Source organism: Solea senegalensis, linkage group LG16 (genome assembly GCF_019176455.1).
Source record: "Solea senegalensis isolate Sse05_10M linkage group LG16, IFAPA_SoseM_1, whole genome shotgun sequence".
In the NCBI taxonomy this organism is placed as follows: Eukaryota; Metazoa; Chordata; class Actinopteri; order Pleuronectiformes; family Soleidae; genus Solea; species Solea senegalensis.
The window spans coordinates 20,494,587-20,515,420 of record NC_058036.1 but is presented as its reverse complement, the minus strand read 5'-3'; the positions used below and the strand labels follow the sequence as shown (position 1 = coordinate 20,515,420).

Below are 20,834 nucleotides of genomic sequence, written 5' to 3'. Positions count from 1 at the left end.
CGCTCATTGTTTTATGGGAGATCAAGGGCTGTTAGGTGTCATTGAAGTAGATATTCCATCTTTTCTGAGATACAAAGCAGTTCATACTACACACTGTAATCAGCACTAAGGTGCTGGTTTTCCCTGTCAGGGTTGCAAGTGTTTTATCTTGAGCAAACAAATGGTTATTACTGCATGTGACAAGGAGCATGGAGAGAATCCCATCAACACTAAAAGGCCAATGACAGTTAAGAAATGAAAACAACAACTGAACAATGAGAACAGGTGCGTTCAAATAGTATGGTAGTAGTAGTGAAATGATCACCACACTACATACATTTACTAAGTTGTACTGTAAACAGTTGTGTTATTGTTTTCCGCAGCTGCACATGATTACATTTTGCCATCCAAACAAAGCTCCGAGCTCCTGCTTATAGATGTAGTTGCAAACAGCCTCTCAGCGAGGTTTCGCTGTGATTACACTTCTCTCCTACACCAAAACAAACAGCTGTAGGGTTTCAGTGACTGCTGCAGAGCAAATAGGTGTGAAAGTGCCTCAAGATGTGTCGGCTGCACGGGGCAACGGTGTCTTCCACGAGACCACACTGAACAAGAGCCAGAGCTTTCACATCTTAACTCATGCTACTCTGCTCCAGATGTTTCCTCCTCCACTCTGAAAAATAAATAGTTTGACCCTGATGAAAAAAAAAGATGTGTTTTTACTCCATTATCCAAACAGCCCAGAGACGCATTCATATGCCAGACACATAACCATGAGATACTGTTTACTCTACTACGTTATGCATACACGGAGCATCTAATAAAGTGTCAGGAGTGGCACCTGGTGTAGCCCATCTGCTTCAAGGATCAGCATATTGTGCCCTCAGAGATGCTTGTGTATATACCTTGGTTGTAACTTGTGGTTATTTCAAACCAGCCTGCACATTCTCCTCTGACATCTGCTTCAAAAATGCATTTTCCCCACAGAGAACTGCCACTGAGTGGAGGTTTTCTAGTTTTTGGACGCTTCTGTTTTTACCCTAGAGATGGTTGTTGGTGTAGGGGATTCCCTGCACATCAGCTGTTCTTAAAATGCCACACCCAATCATGGCTATGGCAATTTCAAAGTCATTCAATCACCGGGGGGGTGATTTGAATGGAAGTCAGTGGGAAAATGATCTGCAAACATTTTCCTGAGGCGTTAATGTCTCATTCACTACTTTTACATCTTTTTCAAAAGAACGTGGCGTCAGTTTTATAAATCATGTCCCAGTTTTGAGGAAAAATACAAAGCAGATCACATGTGACTGACATTTGGTTACTGACAGCGGTTAAGCAGTGATTCTCGTCCGTAGGGGGTTCTGCAGTCAGAGGATGATGATCCATTTTCATATCTAGTCTCATGTCTACATGACTAAATGCCCAGAGTTGCTGCCATGTGATTGGATGGTTAGATATTTGTGTTACTTTGCAGTTGAACAGGTGTAATGTGTACCCAACAAAGTTATTAGTGTGCGTATGTTAAATGAATGTAGTAAAACGTGAACAATAACTAAACAAGTGAAGGGTTAGGGTTTAAGTATTACATTGTTCACAATTCCTTTTCACATTTTGCTTCTTTTGCCCCTTTGAGGCTGAACCCATGTTTATTGACACATTCACACCCTCACAACATCTCTCACTTCAGTAGTATATGAATAGTAATATTGGACAGATATGGAAAGCATTGGCTCCATGATTATTCTAGAATTACAAACTCTGATCAAGGTTGTAAAGGTCACCAATACATATTACGTATACTCTACTTTCCATCTGCTCTGTTCCAATAGATTAGTTCTCTCTCTCCACTGTGGTTAGATAGATTTGTACTGTAGTAATTGTCAGGTTTCTCTGTATATCAACAGATCTTGGCATTACTCTGTTTGAGAGTACAACAGTATAGAATAGTTGATAATCACACAAAACTACTGAACTTATGGAAATGAGATTTGAGAAAATTAATGAAAATGTAACAAGTTAAAAGATGGCTCAACTGAGGTGACTAAAAATAGAACCAGAGAATAAAAGTCGACAGACACACACACACACACACACAAGGTATATTTTCATAACGGTCTCTCTGGGGTGTAAAAAAACGTATTAATCATGAAGTGAGACGGGGCGGATGAATATTTTATTTAAGCTGTCTAAATTGGGTCAGGCTCTTTTATATTAGAATTTATGAGAAGACAGATAGTGACAGTAATGGACTGAAATACAGTAGTGAAGAACAGAGATCACATAAGACTGGCAGACAGAGAGAGAAGGAGACGATGTTTCCATTCAAGTGTCAAAAAAGCAAACTTTTGAGACGCCTCTATTAGCGGCCCGAGCATAGACTGAGTTTAAACACAAACTACTCTACATAAAAGACATCTGTTAAGACATCTGTACTCTTCCAGAATTCCTTTTCCTTGTATCTTCTTATCCTTCCTTTATCTTCCTGATGTATATATGTATGTATCAGTGGATTACTCAGTGGAGTAATGAAGCATCGGGCAATAGCACGATAGATGCTACATAGGCCTAAATGGTGCCTGGAATTCCTCACTGAGGTGCAGGTTATTTAGATTGATTAGTTTTTGTGAATCTTCTGTTTTACATATTTAGATCATACATGTTACAAAACAACAACAGAATGGAAATGCCACACAGCTCATTTTGCACAGCCAGCATGTCCATTCATCATAAGGGTTATATGACAATATTATGACAATACCATGGTGGCCCCGCCCATGTTTGCTCACATGTTACTGAAACCAAATAAGACGATAATCTGTCCACTTCAAGCCCATTTAGTAACCACTTAGTACCCAGGTAGCCTTGAAAGGGTTCTAATTGGACATGGTAGCACAAATATGACCCTTATTATGTTCTTATTATTATTATGGAGCTGTGTGAATCATGCCATTTTAGTTAATGAGTAGCTTCCTCACAGGTTCACTTCTTCAAACTCAGTGCATTTAGACATGTGGACATGGTCAAGATGACCTGCTGAAGCTCTAAGTGAATGAATGTAATTTAAGAGATTTTGAACCAGACATATGTAGATGACGCTGATCCAGGCTAACTGCTTTGATTATTTCAAATAAAGATTTACTTTGTGCCAGCATCTCTAGGGTTTACAGAGAATGGTCCAAACAAGAGAAAATATCCAGTGAGTGGCAGTTTGTTTTGGGCAGAAAGGCTTTGTTGGTGCAGGAGGTCAAAGTGGCCAGACTAGTTTGAAATGATAAAAAGGCAGCGGTAACTCAGAATGTCAAACTGTGAAGCAGATGGGCTACAGCAGCAGAGCACTGCAGCAGAATCTTTATTGGGCACACATAACACCACAATCCAAGTCTCTATGAAAATATCTGACTGTCTGCTGAATGTTAGTCTCTGCCTGAAGTGCTCGTGTACAACTGTCATCTGAACATTTCCATAAATCTCCATAAAACTATCGTGTGCTTTATGTCGAGAGTACAGCTCACTCACGTTGTAGTCTTGTGTTCTCGAAATACTACGACTACATCTACTGCAACTACTTCTTGTCATCATCATCATCATCATCGTTGTCATCAACCAGGTTAACTTGCTCCTCCTCATCTGTGATTGGTCAGTTTGGGAAAATTGACACCGCAGCGCTTACAAGTTGCCTCTCTAAATAAGACTAAGTGCTCTTGAGAGGATGCTTAATGGACACACAAACATTGACTTTTCACTGAGATGGACCACTTCCTCTGAGAGCTGAAAGCTTTACAGTTTCAGACATCACTTTATATTTGATTCATCTGAAAATAGTGTAACAGGGAGTAATAAATCTCATTGTTTTTGTGCATGTTAATCATACATTCACTTACACCTCGCCTCGATCTCTCCTAGTGGCTGTAAGGAGGAAGTGCCTGAGGGAGCATTCACTCGCCTCCACTCTGCAGTCCTGCACGAGTGTGTGGAGGAGCGGCAGCTCACAGTGTGTCACACTGAGGAATCAACCCACAGCGTACATCCATGTTGATATGCATTTGAAATTCAGAATCAGTTAGGAATTTGTGCATGTTGGCACGGCTGTGTTCGCCTGGAAGTGTCTCTGCTTTGCCAACAAAGCACATTCGATTTGAATGGATGAAGATAGAGAGCGGGAAAGAGAGAGAGAGAGAAAAGTGGGAGGATGACAAACGCTCTCCATCATTATCCTCCAGGCTAGAGGAGGCAGCGTGCTTACATAAGATTACACACACAAACACAGGTTTGGGTGGTTATCCTTGTTAGGACACTGCAGTGACTTCAGTAAAGCGTAAAAAGCCCAACTGCACCTTTAACCATGAACAGGACCTCAGAAGTGGTGTTTATAGCAAACACACACAAACAATTATCTTGGAGACATTTATTTAAATACCACACCAGACTTTGGTCTTCACTAGTCCTGACAAGGTCTGTGTGTGATAAATGGACTCCGTGTTCCCGACAAGAGGGCGACTCCACTGATGTCAATGTTGTCATTGATGTTTCACTTTAGAAGGAAACAGGGATGTGAGTGGACACCAGTGTGATTGACAGCCGGTATCATCCAGGAGGAGGAGCCTGGTTGCAGGTGACGCCTGTGATGTCTGTGCTAAATGTCAACATGTGTCGGCTACATGGTGATTTTGGAGGCTTAAAAGTCTGAGTACAGAGATCAGGTTTGCACAGCTGTTCTTCTTAGGACACACACACACACACACACACACATGCATCTTGTTTAGGTGGTATTTGTATGTAGATGTGTAAATGTTGTTAGACTGTGGGGCAAAGCATTGTTAGAGGTCATGGCAAACATATCGGCATTAGCCTGTAATGACACATTGTTACTTGATATGTGCATTTGTGTTGGGTGGAAGAAAAGAGCCCGAGGGAATGTGGAAGCATAAATCTTTGTCTCCAGCTCTGTGCTGCACAGACAGAGGAGACGCGAGGAGACGCCAGGAGACGCCAGGAGACGCCAGGCAGTGCGCGAGGGAGAGATGCATCGCAGTTGAAATGATAATCATGGAGCAGCCATCTTTCATTTTCTAAACAATTATAAATAAAACAGGAACGTTCTCACGGGGAAACCAGAGCGTGGAGAATCTCAGTCAAAAGGATATTTCTTACAGGAGAAGCAAATGACTTCTTCTTCCTCCTCCCTCGCCCACCGCTTTGCCACTCACATCTCGGCTATCGACTTTTTCCGTGTTAGTGCAGAAGCAATCAAAAAGCTAACATGCATACCAGACAATCCCCAACAGCCCCTGTAGTTCTGACTGCTATGTTGAATGTGAATTACTTCAGTGTTCTATTTTTGTCAAACTAGTTTTCCACTTGAAAGAGGATCCTGCCAGACATTTAATTTGCACAGACGAGGGCCACGGTCTTTGAGCAATGTGTGAATATGAAACTATACCAAAAGCTTGTTGTAACTGATGCATATTCAACTCTAAATTGTCTTATTAACGCGGAAAACAATTTAACTGTCGTCCTCATTGGGTCATTTTGAAAATATATAGGCAGTTACCTTTTCTTCCACCGTCACTGCTGCTACATGTGGGAATACTTCACATTAAATGTTCACAATGTTGCATCACAGTCTAACCACCTTATTCCCACAAGTCCACTTGTGCCATTTATGTATATTACTTGTCTATCTTTAGCTGCAATGAAAACAAGGAGTTGTCCAAGCGATGATATGCGACGCCACTAATGTCTCATAGAGATCCTACCTGACTGTCTGCTGGAATTATGCTGAGGACACAACCTTCACGACCATAGACCGTACATTAGGAGATGTAGTCTAGTGCAAAGTGCAAAACAAACAGTGTGAGTGTTTCACAGACGTCAGCTGTCAATCACACTCATATATGCTCTCTAAATGAGAACACACTTTACAAAAAACAACAACACCTGAAACTAGAGATTTAGATCATTAACTCATCAGGAAAAAAGATTTCTGACGTTGTAAATCAATTAAAGAAGAGTTGTTTTCATACAGTTCTTCATGGTATCGTCTCCTGGTGGATATTCATAAACTATAGGATTATGTCCACTTTTGTATACATATGACCAATGGTTTAAGTTTAGAATTCCACTGTATATTTCAGTTACTGCTCAGTATAGTGTGTTATTTCCACCGTTTTACACGAGATACCCTAAGCTTTAAATTAGCAGCCATTACTGATGGAAAACTTTTTTTTAATTACATATCCCCTTGTTTTTCCAACCATATCAAAGATCCCGGGGATGTTGCCTTTTTCTAATTTGCTCCTGACTCAATAATTACTGCCATTATTTTTTAATGTATAGTCATTATGTTGTAAAATACAGGGCGTAATTGACTTAAAAGCCATTGGTGAGTGTGTGTGTGCGCTTGTGTGCACATGTTGGAGTGTGTGTGTCTGTCAGAGCACACAATTGGCAGGTTTGTCAATAGTCAGAGCTCAGCATCGACTCCAGCATCAAGGAGGCAGATTACAAATGTCCCTTTCATTTATTCATTCGCACCTAATTTTTCTCTCTCCTCTTTCATTTCTGATAAAAAAAAATAATTGAACAAAGAAAACACCAACTCAACCTGGCCCATCTTCATTAGACAGGTTTTACAGCCTGTGCAGGAAGACTGGAAACATTTAGACTGTCTTTCTCTTCCTGTCAGGATGCTATCTTTGTAATTGTGCAGTAGTTAATTGAGTCTAATGTAATAAGACACACAGCAGAACATCTCTCTGTCTCTCTCTCTCTCTCTCTCTATATATATATATATATATATTTATATTCATGTATATATGATGAATAAATAATCTGTTTTTAAATGAGAATGGATTTTGACGTTAAAGCTGCATTGATTAACTTTTAGTGACTTTTTATGTTGTTTGGTCTCTGTTATGCAATACTCTCTGACCCGACTGAGGGTGCATTTGTGCGTATACAGCAGCAGTGCAGGGGGCAGGGGGCAGATGTGCAGCCAGTCATCTCACTTTAGCACGAGGTTCCTGTAGCGACACGTGATATACATGTACTTAGAAACACAACGAGAGTTGGCTGCTCACTTTTAAATTATACTATAGTTTTTATTGATACACTGAATGGACAAAAGTATTTGGACACACCTGTTCAGTATTGAATTCAGGTGTTTCAAGCCTCTTCTCTCCAATGAAGAATGCTATGCTTCCAACTTTGTGGCATTTGTGGTGATTAGACACATTTGTCACTGACTATGGTAACTGATCACAGGGTTTGAAGGGATGTTTACTTCCTGAAAAAAGTCTTAACCCTGTAATAATCAACTTAAGTGCTCAATTAAAAAAAGGGAAAACACAATAGAGAATACAAGAAGTGAGAGAGCGGACAGATGGAGACAGGGAGACTGTAGCGTGTGGGCAGTGCGTCACATGGGGATACGTGTATTCGTCAGCATGTGTGCTGGATTGAATAATTTACACTGATCCACACATGAGTACACTCTTTTATTATTTACACAGTGTGTGTGTGAGAGAGAGAGAATGATACCAAATTTAATGGATCACAAAAAATAAAGTTATGGCAAGTAAGGGAGAGTTTCTTGTGTACAGTTGTGTCATAGCAATAACAATATAGTCCTTAAAATGAACAGGGGTGTGGTGTGTGTGGTCCAGGTCAACACTTCACGTCCCTAAAGCAGACATTACCTGTGCCGTGTCTTTAAATCAAATGCCATTTATTTGCCAGTGTAAGACACTACCAGTCATATAGCCTCCTCCTCCTTGTGTTAGGGTGTGCTCAACTGAACAGCTGCTCTTATTGTATGTAGCATTTCCTCTGGACTTGCAATCAAACACAATCAAAGGCAAGAGCAACAAAGAGAGGCTGTGTGCAAAACAACAACATTTAGAAAAAGAAACAATGGCTCAGAAAAGCATATTTGCCTGTTTTGTTTTCCACAAAGTCCATGAGAAAGTGTGACCTGTCGTGTTGAAGGAGAGTCGAAAAACAATTTTGAAAGATAATGCAAAAAAGATCATTAAAATCTTGCTACAGGCTTAACCTGGTTCTTGAGCTGTAATGACATGTGATTGGGTTGAGTGTCTTTATGTTCTGATGGCCATGCTCATCAATCAGTTTTACTGCACACTCATGGTTCATATTCAAAATATTACAACAAAGGACTCCGAGCTGCTAAACTGAGACTAAACGATTTGGAAAAACAAAACTGGATGACGTGGAGAGGTTGGTTTGAAATGAATCCCCTGGTGTCATGGTTATGCATGATGTATGTCACCATTTTCTGTTTGTCAGTGTTTGCAAAGGATGGACGCATGTGTGCTATGTTACGTTTGTCTGCTAGTAGGTTAGAGAGAGATACTGCAGTTGTGTGTACTTGTAGTAGTACACATTAGTACGTTAACATACTTAAATGAAAGTAACTGCTCCAGAGTCACAACCATGCTATGAGTTCTAAATGTGAAAGCTGTTGATGCTGTGTCGTAGCAGGGAAGAGCTCTCCATGGTGCTGAATGTACAGCTCATGTCACGCACAGGGATGTCAGGAGGCAGAAGTCTACGTTTCTGTTGGATTTTCCTCACTGCAGAAGAACACTGTGTTCTCTGTCGGTGCGAGAACACCCCCGTCACTGAGATTCATAATCAGTATGAATGTGGACTGACCCACAAGAGTCTCTCAAGACGTGGGTAATTGCATTACAGCGGACCACATGTGAGGCAGAGGTTTGGACACAAACACATTCTCTGTGTCTGAGTCACAAGCACAATTCCTGCTATTTATAAGCAGAAGCAGCTCATTCCCATTTGTCATCCAATCACAGCCTGACAGGCCAGTCTAAGGCCAATCACTCACACACTGTCAGATATTTAAAATGCACACACACACACACACACTCTCGTATGAAAGGTTATATAAGTGAAATCTTACATTTACACAAGGAAACAAAAACAACAATTGCACAGCAGCATGTTCCCCCACACCCTCGGCACTGCATAGCAACAATGCAGGGACAGGAAGGAAGGTACGGGAGCCCTGGAGGTGTAGACAGGAAGCAGTAAAGGTGCATCGTAGTGAACAATAAAAGAAGAACTTGACATTATAACCAAATGATGGGTGTTTTAACTCTAGGTCTAAGCATGAAAGACTTTATTCAATTCAGAATAAATTAAATCTAAATAAATGAAATGCATAATAGCTGGGGCACTCTGGGAATTTGTTTGAATGAGAAAACACTTGTGTGTGACGTAAACATCGTTCACAGTTGAAAAATAAGGTGACAGGTAGACTGTAGCATTCTTCAGCTCAACATATGGAGCTAACGTGCACATGTGATGTTACAGAGTCTGAGATGATGAAATATGGCTCACTGTCTTATCAAGCAGTTAACGTTCTATATGCACATGTCAAAGAAGGGTGGAGGTGTTCTTCTGTGCACGAGCTGTAACTTAACAAACATCTGTGATACATTACTGACAGCAGCGTGGCTGTGGTTCTGCTTAAACACTAACGACCACAGATCCAGTGTGATCTGTCTAATATTAAACCATGCACCCCAGCTGCACTAAGATTAGGCTGGGGGATTTTATGAGCATGCAAATTGTGTGTGTCATATTTCCACTGTTTTTGTTAATGCTGTAAAACATGACATGACCAAAAGTACAAATATGAATGAATCCACACTGTTTTCTTGTGAGATCAACAGACAACATGGTTTATTCTGATTAAATGTTATAATTTGAGTACTTGTGTTTTCGTCCACATAAACAGGGAAGTTGTAGTTTGTAATCAGAATGATTAAATATAAACATGCCTAACTTCTGTCCTCTGAGCTTCACAGTTTTACATGACAATCGACCAAAACTGTGCGTTGGTGCAAACATGCCTTCAGTATCTAGAGCTGGTCTCACTGCAGCCATTATCTTGGCCTTCACACAGTTATGTTTGAGCTGAGAGAATATTGTTAGAATAAGTGTTAGAAATAAAGACGACACCTGTAGTCTCTCCTCATTATTTTGCTGAGTAAGCGGAATATAACACGGCATCATCAACAAACCGCCCACAACATCAGCTTTGCTTGCCGACCAGATGAGAAACTGTAAACAGAATGTGAGAAAATGTTCACACTAATATGTCAAAATATGTCAGTCAACACAAACACACACATCTACAAAGTTGTTGCACAGTTGCTACACTGCAAAAAGCAAAAGAGAGAAGTCTGAGTCAAAGTCTGAAGACAGCATTTGACAAAAAGTCGCGCTCTGGAGTCAACAGTTCACTTCTGCTTCACTGAATTGTGAAAAGTGAATAAAAGTGACCTGTGAACATTTATACTGTTAAAGTTAGAACCAATGTTGCATTGCATGTGTACGGATTGTGTTGTGTTCTTTTGCACTGATTGACATCCATGAGCCTTCAGCTCAGATGACACTATGGGCTGCACACACACACACACACACACACACACACACACACACACAGTGTGGGCAGCACATTTCCTGCTAAGGGAGTTGGCAACATATTTCTCCAGTGATTACAGTCATACATCCATATTTGGACAACCACAGTGCACTTCCTGTCTGTCAGTGTTCCACATACATCAGCAGTTAACAAAGTCATCATGGGACAGGTGGATGAAGATAGAACGAGAGAGAGAATGATGAGGAATCAGGGATGAAGTGCAGCATGAACACACCCGACCTCATTTGTTTCATGTTTGTCCTTCGGTGCCTTTGCTTCTGTGTTTGTCAATCACGTCCTTTTCTACAGGACGTGCAGCCATTCAGTGATTAATCATGAATAGAAAAAGCAGAATCTGTGTTGGCAGCTGTCGGTATTCTAATGTTTGGCCTTGGAAATAAAACTAATTTAAATATCAAGTTTGCCAGATAGTAACTTTAGTTGTGTGCATACTTGTGTTTAGTTTTATTTATTGAAAAGTCTGAGTATGACTCTGTAAGAATCTGAGGCAAACACATGTATGTGGTGTTTTAATGCTTGACGGTGACACTGGGTCACTGCAGGTAGATATTTGAGCTTCGCAGACCACTGTCGGCCACGGCTAACGTGGTGGTGATGGCGTTCTTGGCAAAGTGAATGAGAAGCTTGTCCTCTGACACCTCTACATACATGAGTCAGCCGTCATTCCTTCAGGTAAGAACAGTGTATAAACTATGACTGGCTACAGTGAGTGTTTTCATTTGCCTTCATTTTTAATCTCCTTGAACAACCTCGTTCAAAAACATAGCTGGCTGGATTAATGGCTCTCCTTGATTCTTCTGGCGTTTTATGTAAGTTTCCAGGAGGCTGTGAGTGATGGTGCAGCATAATGCAGCTGGACCTCTGGATATGGCTCGAGCTACAGTGTTATCTGCATATTTCTCACATTTGCAGAGTGATGGCTTTTAAAGCATTATGTCGCTCACCTCTCACAGTAACTTTAAATAACTCATTTACACATTTTTCAGTATAAGGTATTAAACGCAGACACAACACACTCTTTCGCTTATGAAATAATCCAGGCTGAACTGCGGTATCCACCTTTAGCAGTAGCAAGAACGAGATGAGAAAGATTTTATCGTCAAAGTGAACAGCACAACGAGGCAGAGAATGTGAGGACAGAACAAGTTAAGAGAGTGAAACCACTCGCTGGGAGACAATTAAAGAACAGTGGGAAGAAGAGGAGGAAAAATCAGAAAGGGGAGGGAGAGAAAAAAACGTGTGCACAACAGTGCAACACTAGGAGAAAGAGCCAAACATGCTGCTCGAGACACATTTAGCTTGAGGGAAGGGAGAACAGCATCTGCAAGCTGTCGGAGTGAACACATTGGGTTTTAAAGAGAAAGGGGAGCAGCTACGGCAACATCAATGTGGAAAATCTGACGTGCTCTAATGAAACAGCTCCATAAAACAGTGCAGGAGGGAATCATGAGCCAGTAACGTCACACGCACAATATCATACTGTCGGCACAATCTAAGCAGGCTAGTCATTATATACACTGTATAGTCACATGAGATACTTACGACAAACCTTATACATTTTTAACTGAGTATGACGACATTTACTGAATTCATGGGTGTGATTCCCAAACACAGTGGCACTGAATTACATCAAGAATCTTTTATTTTAACCAAAGGTGGTTTTTTTTTATATTTAAAAATGTTGACTTCTGATCGGATGACATTCACTGTGTAAAACAAAGAGTTGCTGTCGCAGTTCGAAACCCATTCGTGTTCATTTCCCTCTGATTGAAACATAAACTCATGCATTCCGTGTCATTCTGAGCTCATAAGCCTGTTTAAATATTGAAATATTTAACCTCCAAGGCAAGTGTTGGAGGCTAAATATTCAAATCCCTGTCATGATTTTGTACATATGTACATCTTTACATCTCCGCTCACTTGCTTATCTATACTTGCGGGTCTATATCTGGTAGTAACAGAACTTTTTCTCTACATTTTCTATAGTGTAGTCCCTTCAGAGGATATAAATATGAATCCAGCCTGTTTGCAGTGTAACACACACACACACACACACATATGTATATAGTAAATCTCATCCATCACACAGACAATGTTGCACACACAGGCTCACAGTGCTGATATATGACAACAATAGAGTGTGAAGTGTATGAAAACACAGCGGGGAGAGTGACACTGCTGACAGAGGCAGAGGAGGATGAGGAGGATGAGGAGGATAAACTTTATAACGAGTTCAACATGTAATCTCAGTCTAAACACAAAAGTTGACTATACTCACTATTAACTAACTATTTGAGTTAACTATCTGTTGTGTCCTTTGAAGATCCTCTAGTGTGAGGCATGCTTTAATTTGTGTTTGTGATCTGAAGTAGAACATCATTTCAATTATATCTATAACTCAACTATACAACACAACTGGAAACACAATGAACACAAACACAAAAACCTTTTGCCTGATATTTTGTGAGTTTTTTCAATCAACATTTTCTGATACCCCTGATAACTTTTTCCTTTTTTTTAAACAAAACAAAAAGTGTCATCACAAGCATAAAGAGCACAGCGTGGAACCAGCCTCTGCCTGTGTCCATAAAGCACACTGTCTCTGTTTGTCTTCCCTCAGCGGTTTCCACCCGGCTGTCGCTTTTCAATAAAAAACTGAACAAGTATAGCTGCGCTCGCATCCTGTTTCACACACTCCATTTCCTGCTGCTGCCTATGGTGAAAGACCAACAGCGTAACATGGAGAATAGCTGAGGAATTTAAAGAGCAAAGTCGAACTGTGTGCATACGGTGATTCAGGCAGGAGCTCACTTCCTACACTGCAGAGAAAAGGAATAATACATGGAGGAGAGGAGGGGATTCTCGTGCAGGAATAACACAACTCCAAATGAGCAGGAATTCTATCTAATGTGGGAGGAATCGCATCAATCGCATCGCGGGATCCTTTTGTACATTCACTTGCGTCCAGAAGTCGATGCATTTTGGCCGGAAGAGAAGACGGAAGTTACAGACGTTTATAGAATTTATGAATTTACATGGAATGTCACCACACACACACACACACACCATTTAAACACGATCGCCGTGCTAACCGGGGCTACTATGCTACTTTTTGCTTTGTCTTTGTTGTTTGTGTCACAGTAAGAGAAACAAGTCGTATCGTACAACTCCGGCTGACTGCACACAGAAATAAGAATCATTTTGTTTTGTGGACATTCAAGAACGTCATCATTCCCACCTTTGGTAAACACTGATGAACATTTTTCAACATTTTATGGACCAAACCAAGTACTCGATTCATGAAGAATGTGTGTGTCTGTGTGTGTATGCAGGCCCAGACTCAAAGCTTGACAACCACAGACTGTAAATTGCATTTGTATTTGCAAATACAAATAGTGGATGTGTTTATATTGGGCAGCTCTTTCTGTGCCTCCCTGCTGCTGCTGCTGCTGCTGCTGCTGCTGCTGCTGCTGCTGCTGCTGCTGCTGCTGCTGCTGCTCATCGGGGGGAAACAAAGAAATAATGTAAAAGACCACTGTGAAGTGTTCAGCATGACTAACAACTGAGTGAGAGCAAGAGAGAGAGAGAGCTTTAAGGATGACTAAGTAACTACCTTAGGCTGTATGTCTTGTGTATTTGCATTTCCTCTCATGTATGAATTATCCCCTTCCCTTTGCTTTCCTTGTCTCTTTTATCTCTCCTCTCCTCTCCTCTCCTCTCCTCTCCTCTCCCTCCTCAAACATATTGTCCCATGAGTGCCAGAAGCAAAGCAGTTTAGCATGGTGACCGGGCCTGACTCGCCCTCGGCAGGTCCCCTGGGATCCAGATGCAGAGTCTTTTAACTCTGTGGGATAGAGAGCACAACAACACACACACACACACACACACACACACACACACACACACACACACACACACACGGAGGTAATGAGGAGGTTATGGAGTCAATAAGCAGATGAGGATTGTGGTGAGAAGGAGGACAATGATAGGACAATTACAGGGAGGGGACTGTAACAACAACAAGGTAATATAAAATATCAAATATCTATAACAACAACAACAACAACAACAACAACCTTAAACCGTGTTTAAAGCAGTTATTCTGCAATGCCAGTTCTAAATATTGTGTTGCAATCGAACACTATGTTTGTCTCTGTGATGGACTGGCGAGGTCAAAGCAGTAGAAGATGATGAGAACGATGTGTTCGTGCACACTTTCCTAAGTGACACCATAGAAATGGAGAAGAAGACAATTAGGAAAACTATAGAATATAAGGGATGTAAATGTAAAATGAGAAAAGAGCAAGAGAGAAACAACAGGAAATATGCTAAAGAGAAGATAAGGAGATAGGAAAATGTGGATGTTCACTCTCCCATTCTTCTACCATCCATCCTGAGGTGTGTAGATGAAAGGGGGAGTTTTGACTTTAGCAGATTAAATGTTTCAGAGCCCCAGGTTATGGGTTCAATTCCCCTGACAGTGCACAGGCCTCTGAGTGAACTGTACTTTGTTCATTAAAATGATAAAACTAACACGGGCTGCTGTCTGATGGCTCATCACTCTTCCTGTCTGACTCTGAATCTCACGCTCTCTCACTCTCTCCCCGAGGCAAAGAAAAAAACAAAAAAACAATGAAACTAACAAATCTACTCCATGTTTGTCACCTGATGACTGAGAGAGGAGAGAAAAGCAGCTGAAGCTAAACACACAAATGATAAATACTGAACATCAGAGCAGGATACAGTAAATACATGGTTACTTATCTTAAAATGTTTGGTAGAAATCAACATTAAACAAATTCTGATGCAAATAAAGAATCAATATGAGTCAATATTTACTGTATACACTCGATTACTACAACTACTAATGATGATAATAATGATCATATCGTATTATTCAAAATCTCCATCACACATTCATTTATAATACCAGTAAATCTACTCTTCTGACTTTCAACTAAATGAAAACTGATGATGCCTTCAGGGCATAAACGAAAAAATAATTGCATAAATCACTGGTTTTACAGATATGTTCGATTTTAACGATTTATTTGTTCTAAGGAGCAAAGAAACCAAAACATTTACACATTTTACTTTAAGAAGCTGAAAAATCTGTAAACTTCAGTATATTCTGTGTCAATAAATGTAATGTGTTCTATGATTCATAACACACAGTCTAATGTTTCTAATGTTTCTGCAGAATAAGTTAAGGAACCATGAAAACTGATAAAACAAGCCACCAAGGTCACATCCAACATGTCATTATCTGATAATCTGCACTAAATGCTATAAAATAAAGATTTTAATCCATAATATGTGTCAACAATGTGCAATATTTTGCTGAAAATGCAGCGCTCCCGGATCATTGTGGTGCTGTGCGACTCACTGCCCTGCATGTTTTAGATGCTGCCCCTGCTCCAACACACCTGATGCAGATGAATGATCAGGCTCTTAGAGTGAGCTGACCTTGGATCAGGTGTGATGGAGCAGGGAAACATCTAAAACATCCCAGAGGACCACGATAGAGAAACACTACTCTAGTGAGTGAAAACAAACCATCCCTCTACAAGGGGAATGTTGAGGGCGAGTATTGTCTTACTATAGTTCTGAAACTTTTTATTTATTATGTGTGTGGCATTTGTTCTGGTCAGAGCCGTTACAACTGTATGGATCACACACACACACACACACACTCCATATTTGTCTAATTGATCTCACTTCCACTTCCCTCTTTCCTTCCTCGCCACCCTTTCTCCCTCTTTTCTCTCCTCCTGCTTCTTTCTAGCTGAGTTCAGCACTCAGCCACGTCCCGCAGGGACTCACCAAGGATGGAAGTGTTGATCTAACAGCAGCTGAGGAGAGGGAAGGGGAGCACAGGGCGGGGAACAGGGGAAAAGAGAGGGCACGGGGGGGGAGGAAGGGAATCAGCAGCAGCATCTCAGGAGGTAAAGAGGTTAGATGTGGGTCTCTGACAGAGAAAGCCAATCTGAAGGTGACAAGCTCACAGCTGAAAAACAGGCCTGATGTGAGAGGGAGTTTGGATGAGAATGAATTTAATACTGCACTACTCAAGACAAAGCTGTTTTTTAAAGTATGCTACCTTCTTGTTCTTGTGTCCCACTCTACATTTGTACTTACATAGGAAATACAAGCTAGCGTTGCCCTAGTAACTCTAACACTACTCACTCACTAATCTGATCAACTCGAGATGTAGCCTCAGGTACGCAGCTCCATTTCCACTAAAAGGCCAAACACAGCTGACCTGGCTTCTCGGCGTCTGATCCGAGGTTTTCTTTCACCTCGACTTAATGTAATGTCACGTATCAGGTAAACTGTGTGTAAAGCTGTGGAGAATATCTCCTCTGACTTTGTCGTCCCACAGGAAAATGTCTTGCTAACCAAATTTGAATGATCAAAGAAGCCGCTAAGTGTTTGAAGTTAAGTTTCAGTTCATGTAAAACTCAGCTGCATTCTCTCTCTCTCTGAAATGCTGAGGCCGAGCACACACACACACACACACACACACGCACGGGTGTAAGCAGAAAATGCATTGACCTCTGACTGTGATGGTCCTCTAACAGCTGTACCTGCAGTCTCACAGCAAGTTTTTATAGGAGGAGGAGTTATGCTAATTATGGTGCGTCATCGAGGCTCATTTTTGGACACGCCCACAAAAACATGCTTGAATAGGACACTGGAGAGAAAATGTTTTCAGTCCAGAATTCTTTAGTCCACAGTTCCTAATATAATGTGTGCTTTAGAAAAACTGGATGCAGAGAGAAACTGTTTCCATCAGTGTCACAAATAAACAAATCACCTTCTGGTTGTCGCGTCGGATTAAACAGACGTCGGTGTCTTCGGCAAAAAAAGAGATGCCGTTAAAAAACGGCCTTACCTTCAGCGATGTAAACGTGGATAACACTCTGCTTCACGAATCACATGTTACCGCATCCATAACATCATGGATAAGGGTGCAGATGCTGAATGTTCTGTTCTCACACACTGTAGAGCAGGAAAATAAAGAAGAAAAAACGACAACAAACATTTAGCAAAAGATGGAAATTAAAAGAGTTTAACTGAAAACACAGAGACGCACCCAGCTGTAAAGCATGATGATAAGATGAACACCTCTTGTCCCCGCCCACCCCTGCACTGCTGCTGTATACACACAAACGCTCCCTCAGTCAGGTTTGATAGTATTGCTTAACAGCGCCTGTTTTTAGATGGAAGTTGCGGCATAAACATAATGTTACACGGTTTCTGTTCACAAAATCAGCTAAAGTTATGCACCGGAGCTTTAAAGTGTTTAAATATGATTAATCAGTATTTGTCTGACAGCACAGAGAACGTTGCACAGGTTTCTCCTGACTGCAAAGCTGCGCACATCCCCCCAAACCCACAGGAAATGTACTCTAGTATCAATGACTTGAACAACCCTGACCATTGATCCACAGATATCCCTCTTCCTTCCTCCCCCTCCCTGCACCCCTCTGCCCTTCTTTTACCCCTCACTCATCTTCATCCTCCCACGCTTTCTTTTCGTTTTATCCGATTTTACCATTCTCCTCTCTCACCCATCCATGTTTCACTCCTCCCCTCGACCCATCCCTTCTTCCCTCTCGCTTTTCAGCTCTCCTCCTTCAAAGCATAGAGGGCACCGGTGAAACAAAGGCTGCTTCTGTATGAGCTGAGCCAGCAGGATGGAGGGAGGCAGTGGAGGGAAGGGGGACGGATCAAAACGAGGCAAGGAGGAAAAGAATGAGGGCAAAGAGAAAGGTGGAAGGCAGTGTGAGCGGGACATGGCAAAAAAGAAAATGAAGAGAGGGCATGGGGGTGGCTGTGGTGTCGAGAAATACAACGGGGATGAATGTGAAGAAGGAGAGAGGCGGAAGGAGATAAAGATAGATGCGAGATGGGACACGTAGATGGCAGAGTTGAGATTGCTCTCACATCAATAGTGAGGTAGTGTCCGGTATCAGCAGGATCTTTCACACATGAAGCGTTATCACAGTCGGGCTATAATTAAATCTGCCTAAAGCAGCACAAACACTGCATGCTCTCCATTTTTAGCCCAAACGGAAAATCTAACTTTCCAAAATCTTACACACAGATTATTAATCTGGTGATGCACGACACAGGTGTTTAAAACCTTGGACAAACAAACTGGACACAGTGACTGATGTGATATGAAGTGATTGATGAAGGTGGTGATCTGTTCATTTGTCACTCTCACGTTGACCTTGGGGAAGCAGAAAAGCCTCAGAGTCATGCAGAGGTAAACTAATGCCACTTTGTCAGCTCCGCTGTCAAGAGAAGCAAAAGTTATTGACTGGTGTTACTGTGCGGGACTACACACTTAAAGCAAGGGCATGAGCACCAGTGTATACAGTGTCATATATAAAACTATGTGAACCCTTGGGAATGTTCCATTGTTTGGTATGAATGTATCACACACTGTGCTTTAGTTAATAACACACAGAGAACTCATATCTGTATGTTTGTTTTACTGCTTTAGATCAGCCTTGTTCTTAAGATTTTTTAAGGTCATTCCACAGCATCACTATTAGATGTTGTGTTGTTGAAGTGGATTTACTTTGTCATCGTCCATCGTGACTGATAAACTTGTGAGTTCATTTTTCCTTCAGTGATGAGGCAGTAACTTCACTGTTAGGTTGATGCAGTGCTCTTTTTACACCACATGTAATACTATGTGCTCTCCCAAAACAATGTCACCTTAGTTTCATCAGTCCATAAAACATTTCCCCTGAAGCATTAGGGAGTGCCCAGATGCTGTAGCCAGTACGAATCATTCCTTCAACTCATTTGTTATTGAATGTTTTTCCTCATTGGGGATTCTGTGTTTATCCATCGTGTGACTCGGTGCATAAAGTGTATAAACTATTCAGAGTTTGAGAACAGAGCCCTGACCTTCTCATCCAGCATCAGTGACTGACCTCGTACATGCTCTACACAATTATACTACGTTTAAACTCATGGAGATTACTCTGTAGCCTTTACCAGCTTCATCCAAATGTACCATTGTTAGTCATAGATCTTTGGTGAGCGCTCTTTGTTTTGCCAGATGCTTCTTGTGAAGTGTTTGTACCATTTAAAGCCGCCGCTCTAAACCACACCCTCAAACCTGTTTCATTGACAGAACACCACTAGTGCTAAAGTCTCACTCTAATTACCTTTTGTTGAAGTTATCAGTTTAGTGGCACTTTTGTTTAATAAAGTTTAAAAGAGTGTTTTTAATCAAAAAAAACATGACAGTGCAACAGTCAATAGTTTAAGCACATTACACTATTTGATACTTGTGACTTCGATGATGAAAAGATCCCATGTTACGACTTGTACCTATTGTGTGTTTGCTGCTGTCACTTTGTGAGGATGCATTGCAGCTGAATATCACAAGTTACCTCATGGCTGATTTCATGAATTAATCACTGTCTGTGGAAAGTGCTTGCCTGCACAGCACAACCTAGTTCAAGGCTATTATGTAACTCCACAGCAAACTTTGTTGCAGCCCATATTTACAGACAAAGAAAAATCAAATAAAAGTTTATCTTCCTGATCTCATCCATCTCTCCTGTCAAAACCACAGCCAAGCGTTCATTATAAAACTTTCCCGTCCTTGTAGAATTGTCACAAATGCCAAGTCTGTCGCCAACAAATCTATTTTCAGTAATCTGAGCATTAAATTTTGATGGAAGCTATAACAGTACAGAGCATTAAAGCTGCACCAGACACGTTACACAAAACTGTGGGTCACTTTCGAGCTTCATGAGGATTTCTAGACAACTGGTGCAGTTTAATGAGCCTCAGTCCCCAGGGTGAGACTGCACTCACTCAGTTTTGGCCTGGACCTTTTAAAGAGTCCATTTAGCCTTTAATGAGATCAGGTACCCGGGGTGAAATGCCACTGTCTCTTTATATGATTCCCGATGATGATGATGATGATGATGAAAGCTCTGAGGAAGCCCCACGTGAGATGGAAATCATAAATTGGTCCACAGCAAAAAGTCTTCCTAAAAATAATTACCTTCAATTATTCAGGATCTTATGTAACTCCAAAATAAGGGAAATGTCTTAACGGGTGAGCACAGCTGCAAGAAGCCTGCTTAATTATGGCTTGTTTATTCTCAATGCTAGAGTTCCTAGCATGGGTCGTTCACAGAGACTCTGCATACATCATTTATTCATGGTCCATGTCGTCTCAGTGAGGACATACTGTCCTGATGTTCTGTCTATGGTTCAGTGCCACAAATCAAATTGACATTTGTATAACTCTTATTCACTGCAAGAGAAATTCAGTGTTTTTAGTGTGTGGGGACCCAGCAGCAATGCTCTTTAACCACTGACTGAA

The 20,834-nt window shown here is 41.2% G+C and overlaps 1 protein-coding gene across 2 annotated transcripts in view; it reads right to left on the bottom strand.

Annotated features, from left to right (window-relative positions):
* The window catches only part of LOC122783323 (leucine-rich repeat and fibronectin type-III domain-containing protein 5-like), an 86,048-nt gene that overhangs the window by 23,632 nt on the left and 41,582 nt on the right, over positions 1–20,834 (bottom strand). For both annotated transcript variants that reach the window (XM_044048046.1, XM_044048047.1), the window contains one exon: positions 17,364–17,470. The gene's annotated coding sequence lies outside the window, so the exon portion shown is untranslated. The remainder of the gene's footprint in view (positions 1–17,363; positions 17,471–20,834) is intronic.